At 36.0% G+C, this 14,981-nt stretch overlaps 1 protein-coding gene across 2 annotated transcripts in view; it reads right to left on the bottom strand.

Annotated features, from left to right (window-relative positions):
- Window positions 1–14,981, bottom strand: part of CAB39L (calcium binding protein 39 like) — a 91,451-nt gene that overhangs the window by 58,916 nt on the left and 17,554 nt on the right. The window contains exon 1 of one of the 2 annotated variants that reach the window (XM_039252170.1): window positions 12,619–13,008. The exons of the other annotated variant lie outside the window; for it this stretch is intronic. The gene's annotated coding sequence lies outside the window, so the exon portion shown is untranslated. Of the gene's footprint in view, window positions 1–12,618; window positions 13,009–14,981 lie in introns of those variants that run through there. 2 annotated transcript variants of the gene reach the window in all.

The raw sequence follows: 14,981 nt of genomic DNA, 5'->3' as shown, positions 1-14,981 counted from the left end.
AACAGGCTCCAGGCTCTGAGCTGGCAGTCAGCACAGAGCCCGACGCGGGGCTCGAACCCACAAACCACGAGATCATGACCTAAGGGAAAGTCGGACGCTTAACCGACTAAGCCACCCAGGCGCCCCACTTACAGGTATTTTAAAAACTTCGCCTAAAAGTTTTTACTCTAAGTTAAAAATTTTGTCTCCAATACAAGGATTGGGGAAAAATCTCAATGGGAAAATGAATACTTTTAGAGAATAAGCTGATATATAAAACTAGTTATTTTAACTAATGAGAGTGATGATGACAATGATATATAAAACATGTAAAACAAAAGTTGTAAAGTGATATTTAATGCTATTCCATGACAATCATAAAACTGCAATGTAAAATTATTTAGAATCTGTTCTTTATTTTAACTCTTCAAATATTTAGCTGGCCATATTCACTGAAGAAATCAGCCCTATCCTGGTGAAGGGTGAGGAGAGTGAGGAAAAGGAGCATTAATCCTTGTTTTTGAGACCATCTATTTACATATAGCAGAGAAAGCTAAATATGGCTGTCACTGCCCTACTTACACTAAAAATATAAGTATTAGGGAGAAAATTTTAATTGAAGACTTCAGTGAGGAGAGGCATACCAACAAAAACACTTCAAACATTTCATAAGGCTGATATAATAAATCAAAATGTTCTATTAATTAACCACCTAGAGAAAACAACTATATCAGTTTGGTAGACATTCCTCCTGAAATTTTTTATACATATAAAAATAAATATTTTTTTAATGTTTATTTATTTTGAGAGAGAGAGAGCATGTGCACGTGAGTGGGGGAGGGGAAAGAGAGAGGGAGAGAGAGAATCCCAAGCAGGCTCTGTGCTGTTAGCTGTTGATGCCATGACTGTGAGAGCATGACCTGAGCTGTAACTAAGAGTCATACACTTAACCGACTGATCCATCCAGGCATCCTCAAAACAAATATATTGTAAGACAAAAATATAATAATACTAAACACATTATTTCATAACTTTTTGCCATTTTTTTGTATCTTGAATAGAATTCTATGAGTGTATGTTTAGATCTATTACAATAACTTTTATCCAATATAGTATTCTATTACACAGATACATCATATAATTGTTGTTATATGAAAATTTATTTTTTTAATTTTTTAAATGTTTATTTATTTTTGAGAGAAAGAAAGAGAGAGAGAGATAGCATAAGCAGGGGAAGGGCAGAGAGAGAGACACACAGAATCCAAAGCAGGCTCCAGGCTCCAAGCTGTCAGCATACAGCCTGAGGCGGGGTTCAAACCCACAAACCAGGGGACCATGACCTGAGCTGAAGTTGGACACTTAACTAACTGAGCAACCCAGGTGCCCCCATTTTCTTATTAAATTACTATATCATTTATTTTACCAATACCCTATTGATGGACATGTGGGTTCATTCCATTTTTTCTAATATTTTTCTTACTAACAATGATGCAGTTAATTGATGCAGGATATCATACAAATGTGTATCCATAAACATGCACATCAGTGGATAGCAGCACTCTACCTAGCTATTCCTACAGTATAACCATGGCTATGGTTCTAAGTCCCTAATCCCCCTAGACTCCTATTTCCCGAATCTGATTCCCTAGGATTCTGCCATTCTGTGAGCTACTTTATATCCTTCCAATAAACTCCTTCAGTATTTGTTGTTTGTGATCAGGAATTCCAATGGGATATGTATATGTTATGCAGTAGAAATCAAAGTGGTTAGTGTGGATTTTGAGGATAAAACAGAAGACCTAAAAAAAAACAAATCTGGTTTTCAGAAGAGACACTGTTTTCAGTAGGGTGCCTCAGCTTCCCAGTGTGGGAAGAGTAAGTAGGAGGAGAACTTGCCCACTCTCATGGCAAGTATAAGTTTGAAAATCAAGTTAAGAGACCCCAGTGAGCCTCTAAAGCGGATACTAAAAGTTAACAGAAGGTTCAAAGACAAAGCATGTGAAGATCACACTGATTCTCAGTGGATGGTGTCAGGTGCAAAAAAGAGAGTTGGAAGAATTTTATATCATGCACCTTTATAAAATTCAAAAATAAAATTATAAAGATAGACTAGGTTTTTCTTTAATAATCAGCCCTACACATAAATAAATGAAGGTAGCATATAATTTAAAAGCATATGTAGTGTGGAAGTAGGGTGGGTACTGAAACACTCATTAGAGAGTTGGGCAGAGCAAGCAAACTGTTGCTTCCTACCTGAGTGATCTTGGGCACAAGATGTGATCCCTCTAAAGGCTCTGTTCTCATCTGTAAATGGGATGATAGCATCTCCCTCTTAGCACTGCAAGGATTAAAAAGTAGAGCACCTCGCACAGGGCCTTGTATAAATAAGGTACTCTATAATGTTTAGCTGCTATTATTACAAATAGTTCTATGTCATAATGAATAAATTATTTCATGAAAGAGAAAGACGTAGTAATTGAGATATGATATTATCTTAAGTGTCCTAGTCACTTCTGGCTCCTTGAATCACTTACACATTTTTTCTTTAAAAAACGTACATTTATTCTTTGGATATTAAATATTTAATGACAAATACATAACATTATTATAAGTTTTTTTTTTTTAAGGCTAAGTGCATTTGTGTAATTGTTTTTTTTCCTCATGTGGTTCTTCTGCACTAAGGTAAAGATAATTGATTGTGGGAATTTCAACTAAATGCTCCCTGACATCAAAACAGAATACAAATTAGAATATGGTATCATATCATATGGCATGATTTTTGTCCATTACTTATTGCTCTGCTCAGTTCTCCTTGTATCGAGCGAATTCTAATGCAACTTCTGGTAAAATTGCAAATGTTTTCAGGACTCCCATGTTAACATGGTAGTTAGCCAGCATTTCCTGATATGCTGTCCGCCAGCTTTTTATTTGCCTGTTGGTTTGTTCATTTATTCATTTACTTATTCATTCAACAAACAATCTGAGTAAGTACTAAGCATGGGGATCTTGCTTAGTACTTAGGATAGAGCTATGAACAAGAAAAATAGAATCCTTGCTCTTTGAGTCTTATTATTAAATGGAGAAAGTAAACATTTTAGGGGCAATGAGAGAGAGGAAAAGACACACAGTATAATGTCTCTTAGCACAGTATTCCTTTCTTGAATTCATTATTTTCATATTTTTAGTATACCTACTTACTATAACCACTACATATAAAATCAGTTTAATAATATTTTTAAATTTCATAGGATCATTAGTCTTCAATTCTGGGATCCATATTATGAGGGAAATCAAAGCCTATATATGAAACTAAGTAGCCCCAGCCCCTGATCCTCTACAAATTAAGATGAAACTCTCCAACTGCTCTGTTCTTTTCAGACCATAACTAGCCGCACCCCATCTCTAGACCGAACACCTTCCTGAACCACCCTCAAACTCCAGACTGCCCTTCCTACTCTCTGGGCAGCCATGCTGGTCACTTGCATGTGTATCCACCCCAATCACATCATTTACCCCACTGGTCATTTAGCAAATGAGCGAACTGGCACTCAATTCTACCTGCTTAACAAAACCCCATCTGGTTCTGAGTTGGTAACTGATCCACTCTGACTCAGAAATTATCACCCTTGTCTGTGTGTCATTTGTTCTATCTATAAAATGAGGGGGTTCTTTTTCAAAAACTTTAACTGTGAATTCAGCTAGTCATATCACTTGACTCATATTTTTCCATTTAATTCATGAAGATATCAAAAAAATTGCCAAATGCTTTGGGAAGGGCCGGATACATTTATTTGTTAATACTAATTTAATTATCTTATTTTATTTATTACATTCCCATGACTCATTTGCTTTTTATAAGTGGAACTTTGTACTTTTTGACCAACCCTCACCCATTCCATCCACCTTCACCCCTACCTTTGGCAACTACCAATATATTCTCTGGATCTATGAGCTTGTTTTTGTTTTGTTTTGTTTTTAGATTCCACTATATAAGTGTGCTCATACAATACTTGTCTTTCTCTGTCTGACTTACTTCACCCAGCATAATGTCCTTAATGTCCATTCATATTGACTAATGGCAAGATTTCATTCTTTTTTGAATCATATTTATGGGTGAATTATACATATATATAGAGAGAGAGAGAGGAAGGGAGAAGGAGAGGGGGAGAGGAAGGGAGAGGGAGAGGCAGATGGAGAAGGAGACGGAGAGGGAGGCATATTTTCTTTATCCATTCATCTATGGATTGGCACTTAGGTTGTTTCCATTTCTTGGCCATTGTAAATAATGCTGCAATGAACATGGGAGTACATATATCTTTTCACATTAGTATTTTCATTTTCTTCTCATAAATATCCAGAAGTGGAACTGCTGGATCATACAGTAGTTCTTTTTTTAATTTTTTTGAGGAGCCTCCATACTGTAAGAAAGGGCTCTTAAAGAAAGAGCATCATATTTTGAAATCAGGCAGGTTATATACAGTGAGCTCTAGGTTGTTCATCACTGGTCCACATCCAGTCTTTGATTCCTACTATCTATCCATCATGGCCAAAGATAAAGTGCTTAAGGTAGAGACAAAAGGAATGGCAGAGACCAGAAAATGGTTTTTTTGGGTAGTAGTAAGTTTTCCATAAAATCCACCTCAGAGTTGTTAAAATATACACTATATTTCAGCAAAGCAGGAAACAGGGAAGGAGAAGATGCCATGTTAAGTCCAAAAGACTGACACTAGAGGAATGCCTCCTGAGCACTGAAAACTATGGGGGCCGCACATACCAACGTGCCCTGTCGTAGTGCTGACAGCGGGCCATGCAGCAAACAAACATCTGTGGACTGACACTAGCCCTGTTGTACTTTTCCATTTTCAAGAGTGAGTAAACAGAATAAACAACAAATAATGTAGGGTCTATTAAAAAAAAAAAAAGGAGGGGGGCAGCAGCACAAGAAAGGGGAGAAATGCCCTGTGGGCTTAGGCAGGGAAAGGCTGTTCCAAAATCTATTCTCTGTAGGAGACAGAACAAATGTAACTGAAGAGGGAGAGAGAGAGAGAGAGGGAGAGAGAGAGATTAAAGGACTTAAACTAAAAACCTGCCAAGATAAAAGATCGAAAACACATACCCATACACACATATACAGTATAGTAATTCAAACCTGCACAGAGCAGAAATGACCCCATGGAAAACTGAGGACAACTGAAAGGTACAAAATTAGGCAGTCTACATTTATTCATTCAAAAGATATTTACAGAGCACCTATATATATGTATATTACAGAGATGTGGAAAAGATGAAGTGTTTTCCTATAAAAATGGGTATTAAAACAATGGGGGGAGGTGGAGGAAGCTCCAACAAGAACAAAACAAAAAATCTAAAAAATGAAGCAGAGGCAAGAAAGATGGAATAGCCTAAGCAGATCAAAAAAAAAAAAAAAAGATCTAAACTTCTAGTCACTTAAAGAACTTTTCTAGTTGAGATTAATGATGACACCCCAAATTCAGTGTCTTATGGCTTTTAAGGGAAACAAACTTTATGCTCTCAAAGCTCATTCTTATACAATGACCTTAACAACAACAAAGGGTAAAAGTCAAGTTGCCTTTAACCATGAGAGACTCTTGAATGCTGACAAAAACTGAGGACTGATGGATGTGGGGGGGAGGGGAGGATGGGCTTGGAGGAGGACACTTGTGGGGATGAGCACTGAGTGTTAGGTGGAAACTAATTTGACAATAAACTATTTGTAAAAAAAAAAAAGTCAAGTTGCCTTTGAACTTCCACAAAACTAAATGTCATAAGAACATAAACAAAAACCTACAGAGTTCTGAAAGGAAAAGTCTGTAACTTCATAATTGAACCTCTAGCCAACATATTTATGTGTGAACAGATTGTGTATACTTACTAAAAATTTTATAAGAAGTTGATATGGAATCAAACCCACATGAGTTCAACAAAATAAATGCTAAAAATCCGAAATAATTATTGAAAGGAAGCCTTGATATTGTTGGTAGGACATGTGGGAGGGTGAGAATCTACAATTATAATTAATTCATACAGGAATAAAAATAAATGAGAATTCAAGTTAAAAAGGAAAGTACCCCAAAAATCTCCAAGAGAGATGGAAATAGTAACAATAGAAGCAGAAATAACTGGGGGCACCTGGGTGGCTTAGTCGGTTAGGCGTCCGACTTTCGCTTAGGTCATGATCTCGCGGTTTGTGGGTTCGAGCCCCGCGTCGGGCTCTGTGCTGACTGCCAGCTCAGAGCCTGGAGCCTGTTTCAGTCTGTGACTCCCTCTCTCTCTGACCCTCCCCTGCTCACGCTGTCTCTCTCTCTCTCCTAGAAATAAATAAAACATTAAAAAAAATTTTTTTAAGAAGCAGAAATAACAGAATCAGGAAAGTAAAAGAAAAAGAAAATCTTTGGTAGCTATTTGGTCCCTGTTTCTCCCTGTGATAGACCTGTCTGCTCTACTTCCCACCCCACCCTACCCAAAGGGCGGAAACATGACCCAGGCGTGGCCAGAATATTCCTTCCACTGCCTTGGCTACAGCAGTTGGCTCACAAGTGGATTGTGACACCATCAAGCTAATCAAAATGCTTCAATGGGACTTTTCCTCTTAGATATTTTATTTATTTTTTAATAATTTTTTAAGTTTATTTTATTTATTTTGGGAGAGAGAGAAAGAACACAGGAGGGGCAGAGACAGAGAGAGAGAAAGAGTCCCAAGCAGATTCCAACTGTCGTGCAGAGCCCGATGCGGGGGTCGAACTCAAAAACAATAAGAGAATGACCTGAGCAAAAATCAACAGTCAGAGACTTAACGGACTGATTCACCCAGGTGCCCCCGTCCCTTAGATATTTTAATTTAATTTGGCTTAGATAAAATATTTGGGGCTTATAGAAGAAGAAATAGAGAACAATGTAACCAGTTCCTGTGTATTTACCATCCAGCTTAAAAAATAGAAAACAACTTGGGGCGCCTGGGTGGCTTAGTCGGTTAAGTGTCCGGCTTTTGCTTGGGTCATGATCTCGTGGTTCGTGGGTTCGAGCCCCGTGTCGGGCTCTGTGCTGACTGCCAGCTCAGAGCCTGGAGCCTGTTTCAGAGTCTGTGACTCCCTCTCTTTCTGACCCTCCCCTGCTCACTCTCTCTCTCTCTCTCCTAGAAACAAATAAAAAACATTAAAAAAATTAAAAAAAAAAAGAAAACAACTTAAAACAACTCCCTTGGTACATCTCCCTGATCCTATTCCCCTTTGGGTCACACTGATGGGAATATTAGCTGGACAGTAATTTGGCAGTATGGATCTAGAGTTCTTAAATGTTCACAACCTCTGATTTAGTAGTAGTCTGTTCCTGGCAATCTGTCTTAGCAAGATTAACCAAGGGTTTTCTCTATGACATTTTAAAAAACATTTTAACATCTCTGAACTTTAGGTGCTTCTTACAACAGAGGGAACTTTACCCTAAATAGCAGGTTGTTTTCCTTCTTTTTTAATGGTATATAAAGTTATGACTTAAAACCAATGGCTTCTTAGATTTGATGAAATGCAGTACAGTATATGGCTATGAAAATGTTTGCAAAGAATGTGAAATAAAATGGAAATGTTAAAAACAGCACTCCATATTACGAAACTGTTTAAAAGTGAATAAAACAGAAATACACAAAACCTACACAAAGAAAAAATAATTTACAAAAGTTAATGGTGATTGTCTCTGGGTAGTTGGCCTATGTATGCTAAATTTTCTTTTTTCTTTAAAGTTTGTTTTTTTCCCAAACTTTGTTTAACAGATCATGCAAATGCTTTTATAAGGGAAACACCTTCTCATAAATGATATTTTTCAATGACCAAACAACAAATATGTTTTAAAGTTCAAACTGTGGAATATCTGATCACCATGTCTTTTCAAAGCATTAGTCAAACAAATATGATTTCTGTTACTTTGGCAATGAAATTTCATAAAGAGTAGAACTTGGCTCAGAGTCTGGAGAGAAAGCCAAAAAAAATTATTCAGCTCTGCTCCCAGGGAACTCAGGCCCTGTAATTTTGGAGTAGATTTTGGCAGCATTCCCTTTTCTAATAGACAGTAAAATACTTCATATTCCTAACTTAGGCGTGAGTGTCATCAAAGATGCCCCCAAGTCAATCACTCGAGTGAGTAACCTGAACATGTTTAGTGATATAAGTGGAGAGGAGTTTTTATAGGGGAAAGAGAAAGGGAAGCTAGGAGACAAGGTCATTTGGGACATTCAATTTCCTTGTTTTTTATTCCTTAAGATATTTAAAGGGGAGTAAATGTCTATCTGTAGGGGCTAATGAGCATTTCCGGGCCTTTATGTTTAACCTCCAATTGTACTGTTCAAAAATAGTTCAAAGGGTTCCCACAAAAGTTTAAGGAAGTGAGAAATTCATCTCTGAAGCCAAGAAAAATCTCAAGATTTCCATAGGTAAAACCATAAAAAGTAACCAAACTTTTAACTTAGCAGTTATATATCTTCCTAGCTTCATGTGTTAATTCTATTTTTAAATTATTTTATTTAATTTAAATTATTCAACTAATTTAAACTTAAGTACCTTCTCTTAAACTAAACAAAAAAAAAAATTAAATAAACTTAGCACCACATTAAAAAAAACAAAACACGGGAGCCTGGGTGGCTCAGTCGGTTAAGTGTCCGACTTCGGCTCAGGTCATGATCTCATGGTTCGGGGGTTTGAGCCCTGCATTGGGTTCTGTGCTGGAAGCTCTGAGCCTGGAGCCTGTTTCAGATTCTATGTCTCCTTCTCTCTCTCTGCCCCTCCCCTGCTCAAGCTCTGTCTATGTGTCTCAAAAATAAATAAAAACTATAAAAAAAAAAACCCACAAAAGTTCAGGAGTCAGCATTCTTTTATCTGTATTCCAAATAGAACTTACAGATAGAGATGATATAATCAAAGTGCATCTATGGCAGATAATCTGGCAAGATTCTTTTTTAAAAATTAATGTATATACATGAGTATATACATCTGTCAATATTCACTGAACTGTTTTCTTTAAATGGGTACATTTAATATATATTTAAAATTTTTGAAGTATACTTAATGGTTCTGCTGTATTTGTCATATCCAAGTAGTTCCTTTTTCCCCTGACAAAGTCATAATTTAGAAGTGCCTTCACAGAGATAATAAATTACAAAGCATATGATTCTAGTTACACATATTAGGATGCCAAATCCATTATAAAGCATATGATATATGTCAAAATCTTTTCCAATCAATGTCTTCTTTAATGATTCTATTTTTAAATGCATATGTTAAATTTAATTAGGCACTACAATTAAATTTTCACCTGAAAACCTATAGAAATGAGTGAAACTCTGTAGACAATAGAGTATAAATAAGGACTTTTCACTGATTATTCTTTTTCTCAGTTCAAAATGACTAAAAATGATTTTGTTTTTATATGTTTTATTAACAGAGTTTGAAGGAGAGAGCTTTTCTAAAACTGGACACTTTACACAGAAATGGAAAACTTGTGAGAAGTTTCTTATGCATCCTCATTCATCTGGAAGCCTTGGTCAGACTTACATCAGAATAAAAACTCTTTTATAAGAGAGACCGATGTCCTTGGGAAGTGTTCCTTAATTCTACTGCACTCTAACCAGTGAAATAATTTAAAAAATAGAATTAGTACATGAAGTTAGGAAGACATACAACAGCTAATTTATTTGTTATTATAAATCATAACCTACTAGACTACTATTCCAGGAAAAACAGCCAGTAACTTCATTCATTAGGCTTATAGTGATGTTTCTGTTGACAGATTCAGGCATTTGTCAGAGCTAAAATTTTCTTCATTTATTAATGATTAATGATTGTCAGTGATAATATTATACTAGAATTTCATAATCTCAACTTATAGCAGAGGTCTGAAGCTAGGTCCGTATTCTCAAAAACTAGTACTTGTACTCAAAGCATCAGATCTCACTGAATTTCACAAATGGTTATTCTTTACAATTGAATTATCAAGGGAAACTCAAAATTGACTTTTTTTTAAGTCTTTCCTGTAAGCACATACACATTATACATAACAATCGTCTAATTTCGGTTAGATATTATTATTAAGACAAGGTTTATAGTTTTTGAAATCAAGAATTTCTTGATCAAATGGAAAGGTTGTTCTGCCACTAAAAATCATCTAAGTGTAATTTGCATTCCCTGTGTTATTTCATTATATATATTTATTACATTACCAAGTTTTAAATTTTGTACTACAGCACTTTAGAGAAACTCTTAGGACCAGTGTAACTAAACTTAATTTGGATAGACCTAATTTGAGTTTTCCAAATAGGCCACATTTCTTCATATGAGTCCCGGTACACTTATGCAAATACATAAAGGTGACACCTTACTTTAGAATGTCCCCATGTACTCAAGATACCAAGCTTGTAAACTGCCTCTCCCTGTCACCATCCTACTCACTCAGGGCTGCCACTCAGTTATACCAAGGTCTTCCCTTTTTCCCTTAATAGTTAGGCCTATTCTGTACTAATATTGCTTTGTGTTCTTATCAGGCCGTATCTTTCTCATAATAAAAACCACGTGCCCCTAAACTCCTTTCCTTTTTTGGATATCTTAGAAAAATTCCTCAATTCCATTTCTGTGAACTAAAGGAAAAGTTTAGTCCTCATCTAGTAACTAGTCATTAGGTACCTACTTATGTGCCACTGGGCTAGACTTCAGAAATGGGTGATAAGCATAAAAGCAAGGGCTAGAAATATGCCTATGGCAAGGGAAACAAAAATCGTTAATCTTAACATGAGATGAGATCTCATAAAGGTATGCATTCAATCTTGGAAGCTCTCAAAAGTACCTAGAAATCCTATTTTAAGCATCCTTCCCAAAAGCCATTCAACTCATTAAATGTTTTTCTTCAAGCATTAATATCTAAGATAAATAAGAATAATGTCTTATTCAACAGAATTGTTTTTCCATTTAGTTTCATTATTAGACTTGATTTCCTAGTATTTTTCAGAGTGGCAATGATTTTTTATACTGTGACTATAATATATTCTCAGGTTATAATAAAAGTCAATCATTTATTAAATTATTTTCCGGGGAAGATGGGTCCCAAATTCCCAACAACCCACTCACAATAAACTTCTGAAGCACAAAACATTTGTAAACTGAGAATGACTTAATCTTTATTGTTATATTTACATTCCTATGGGCTTAAGAAATGGTGCCACCACCAAGGTAATACCAATGACTTACTAGTTTAAAACAAAAAATTACTCTGACAATTGTGAAGCTGTGTGCAAATCTTCCATTGGTCTAAAATGGACCGAGTATGGGAACTTCAGTAAGGAAGAAAGGTTGGTTTGTGATATTATCTTTATTGTATTTACTTTTGACTTTAAGTGCAAGATGCTGGTCCAGAAAAGGTTTCCAAAGATCATCAGAGTTTCTTCGTATACATAGGTCAAAGGCATTTAAAAAAAAAAAAACCCACAAAACAAAACCTGTTCTACAGGCTTCTGCACACACAGAGGAAATACACCACTTTACATAGTATGTCTAGGGTATAAGCCCTTTTGATATGTTTACTGACAGTATTGAAGTTTTCATTTCAGCTGAATTGTTCTGGCTTAAAAGACTCACTTGAATCACTAAGGACATATTTTTTTGATGCTGGCAGAGAGGAAGTTAGAAACTTTGCCTAGAATGGTGCATCTCTATGCAATGACTCACTTTAGCAGCTAACAATGTATATTTCCTTCCTTCCACAGAAGAATGATTATGTGCCTTCCACTGATGCCTTTAAAAAGACATATAAAAAATTAGTATGCAGTCTCCTATGTTAAGGTTGTACAATTAAAGTTTTTCTTGGAATGTGAATACATATTTTATGAGTTTATTTTTCTTTTTTCTGCTGTATTGCTTGTATACATATATGCATCTGCCTATAACAGTTCTTCAGCAGAACAAAAATGTTATGTGAGAGCTTGGTATCAGCTATAGAACAAACTAACTGTTTTAATCCTTATTTTGAAATCCATGTGCATCCATTTTGTATCAAATGGTAAATTTGAGAAGTATGCTGTCTAATTTTTATATTCATTACAGAATTTGGGAAAAATTCATGTGTCACTTAGTGGATCTAACAGAAGCAATCAACATTTAAATTGTATGTCCTTGTAAATAATGCTATTATTAACCCTTCCATTTGAATTATGAGAGAAGGGTGTAAATTATAATAATTGATAATACCAAACATCACATTGATCATTTTAAAGTTAGTGACAATACACAGAGGTAACTCTTAAATTTTTATGCAGTTGAAAAAGAAACATGAAAAGTGGTATACTGCCACTATTTTATTTTTGGTAACTCTCTGTAAATAAAAACCCATTTCCAAAATAAGATATTCCATGGACACAGAATAGTTGGTAATGGTTCAAGTGCCTTAGGCAACAGAGAAGTATTGTTTTGTAGTTGTTGTTTTTTTAAATCTCTCCTAGTAACAGCAGTTCATCATGCACAAAGAAAAAAGGTAACAACACAATTTAAAATGAATGTATCAATAACTGTAAAACCGTTACTAAAACTAAAGTTTACCATATTAATCCTATTTCTATGAACTGGTATAGATAACCTGGCTGATACTCACCAAATGTTATAGAAATGTCCAGGCTTGTCTAAGCAACAAAAAGTAGACACATGGTGAGGTGCTGAAGACAGCTCTCTCGGGCTCAAAGCACTTTACATGAAGTAGCTTTATCTTCCATTTAATAGAGGGTGCCTCCTATTACCAAAGCGTTGCAGAGAAAAGAGTTTCCACACTCCCGTCTTGACTCTCTCTCTCTCTCTGAAGAGTAACAGTTACCACCGGAAAACGTTAGCAGAAAACGATCACTTGAACACTCACACAGGGCAGCTGTAAATTTCCACTCTCTTTGCTTGCTCTCAGATTCCAAGCCTCGCTTGTCTCTTAATCTGTCAGAGGCAGTTCTGTTTCTGGTCAGACCAGCTTGCTTCTGTGTTCTCCTCTCCCTTTCAAATGCACTCTTTTAGATACATACCACACAGTAACAGCTCCCTCTTTTTCTTCCCCCCTCCCAACTGTGCGTCACAAGAATGTGTGTAAAGCAATTAAGCTGAGGCAAATTTAAATCTTACTCCCTCTTCCCAAGAGTCTAGAGATAAACAAAATATTTTTCTCATCACATCTTTTTCCTTTAAAGTCCTATAGTCTTTGGCGTATGGGGTTCTGTCCAGATTAAACTGGCCTCAAAATGCTGTTTAAAAATGTTTCTAACAAAGGTGTGTTGACAGTGATAATAACAGATTCATCTGCTAATATGTTAGTTTCTCAGGGAAGATGCTGATTCCCAATCATAATAAAAGAGTAGCAAGGAAATACTCAAGTATTATGAATTTAATCTTCAGATTTTAAAAAGCAAGGAAGATTTTAAAATTAGAGTAGTCATAATTTATTTTTAAGTGTAATTTTGTGGAAGTTTACTATATTTTAAAACACTACATATTTTGAAACTTAGAAACATTTGTAGTTATAAAGGGGAAAATTACAAAGAACATCGAAACATACTGACCCCAAAAATATTAAGTACAAAAGCTTATACTACTCATGTGCAAACCAAATATAATTACTTTGTTTAGAAGCCCCTCTCCTTCCACATACACATACATGAACATTGCTCAGGATGAATAAATCTCTTCAATGAGAATTTAAAAGGCTAAAGACTATTACAAAACAATTTTTCATTATTACACATGTAGAATTATAAGGTAAAATATCTTAAAATTATGGATCTCTCTGCAAAAATTGAGAATGAAGAATTAAGTAGAAAGCTGAGTGGGATGGCTGGTGACAGGCTTAGATGGCATATGTACTCAGCTTGGAATATACGCTGACCCTGTGAGAATACTAGTCAGAGCCTGCTTTGGGGTTTTCTGTTCCACTTCCTTAGCCCCAAAGACTTTCAGGTTGTTTACCACTTCACATTTCCAATAAAAATTTTTGGGCTCCTCTTTTTTTAAATTTTTTTTTTTAATGTTTTATTTATTTCTAGGAGAGAGAGAGACAGCGTGAGCAGGGGAGGATCAGAGGGAGAGGGAATCACAGACTGAAACAGGCTCCAGGCTCTGAGCTGGCAGTCAGCACAGAGCCCGATGCGGGGCTCGAACCCACAAACCGCGAGATCATGACCTAAGCGAAAGTCAGACGCTTAACCGACTAAGCCACCCAGGCGCCCCTTTTTTTTTAAATTTTTAAAATGTTTATATATTTTTGAGAGAGTGAGAGAAAGAGAGCAAGAGAGGGAGGGAGGGGCAGAGAGAGAGAGAGGCAGACACAGAATCTGAAGCAGCCTCCAGGCTCTGAACTGTCAGCACAGAGCCTGATGCAGGGCTCAAATTCACAAACCGTGAGATCGTGACCTGACCTGAAGTTGGGTCGAATGCTCAACCCACTTAGCCACCCAGGTGCCCCTCGGTCTCCTCTTCTGATAACAGACCTATCAATTACAAAACTGACAAGAGTCAGTAGACCTACTGTATTTTAATCTTAGTCTCTGCAGAACTAAAGCATCCCTAAGAATATGAGCTTAAATAAAGTGCAAAGCAAAAATCTATAGGGGTACTTGGGTGTCTCAGTCACTTAAGCATCCGACTCGATTTCAGCTCAGGTCATGATCTCACAGTTCCTCAGATCGAGCTCTGTGGCGGGCTCTGATAGTGCAGGGCATGCTTGGGATTCTTGCTCTCCCTCTCTCTCTGCCCCCCCCCACCATAAATAAACATTTAAAAAAATCATTTAAAAACAGTTTTTTAATCTATAAATAGTTGTTTATTACCCTTAAGAAAAAAGCAAATTAAGCTTGGCTTTATTTCTTAATCTATATATATCATATGTTTAATAAATATTCCCTCATACACATATATTTGTATTCAAAAATATGTATTTCTTATGGTGGTTCATTTAAAGTAGACGTTTAAACTTAAATATATTAT

Source organism: Hyaena hyaena, unplaced genomic scaffold (genome assembly GCF_003009895.1).
Source record: "Hyaena hyaena isolate Hyena2069 unplaced genomic scaffold, ASM300989v1 scaffold_410, whole genome shotgun sequence".
NCBI lineage: Eukaryota > Metazoa > Chordata > Mammalia > Carnivora > Hyaenidae > Hyaena > Hyaena hyaena.
The sequence above is the reverse complement of the archived record's forward strand: the minus strand, read 5'-3'. Positions and strand labels throughout refer to the sequence as shown.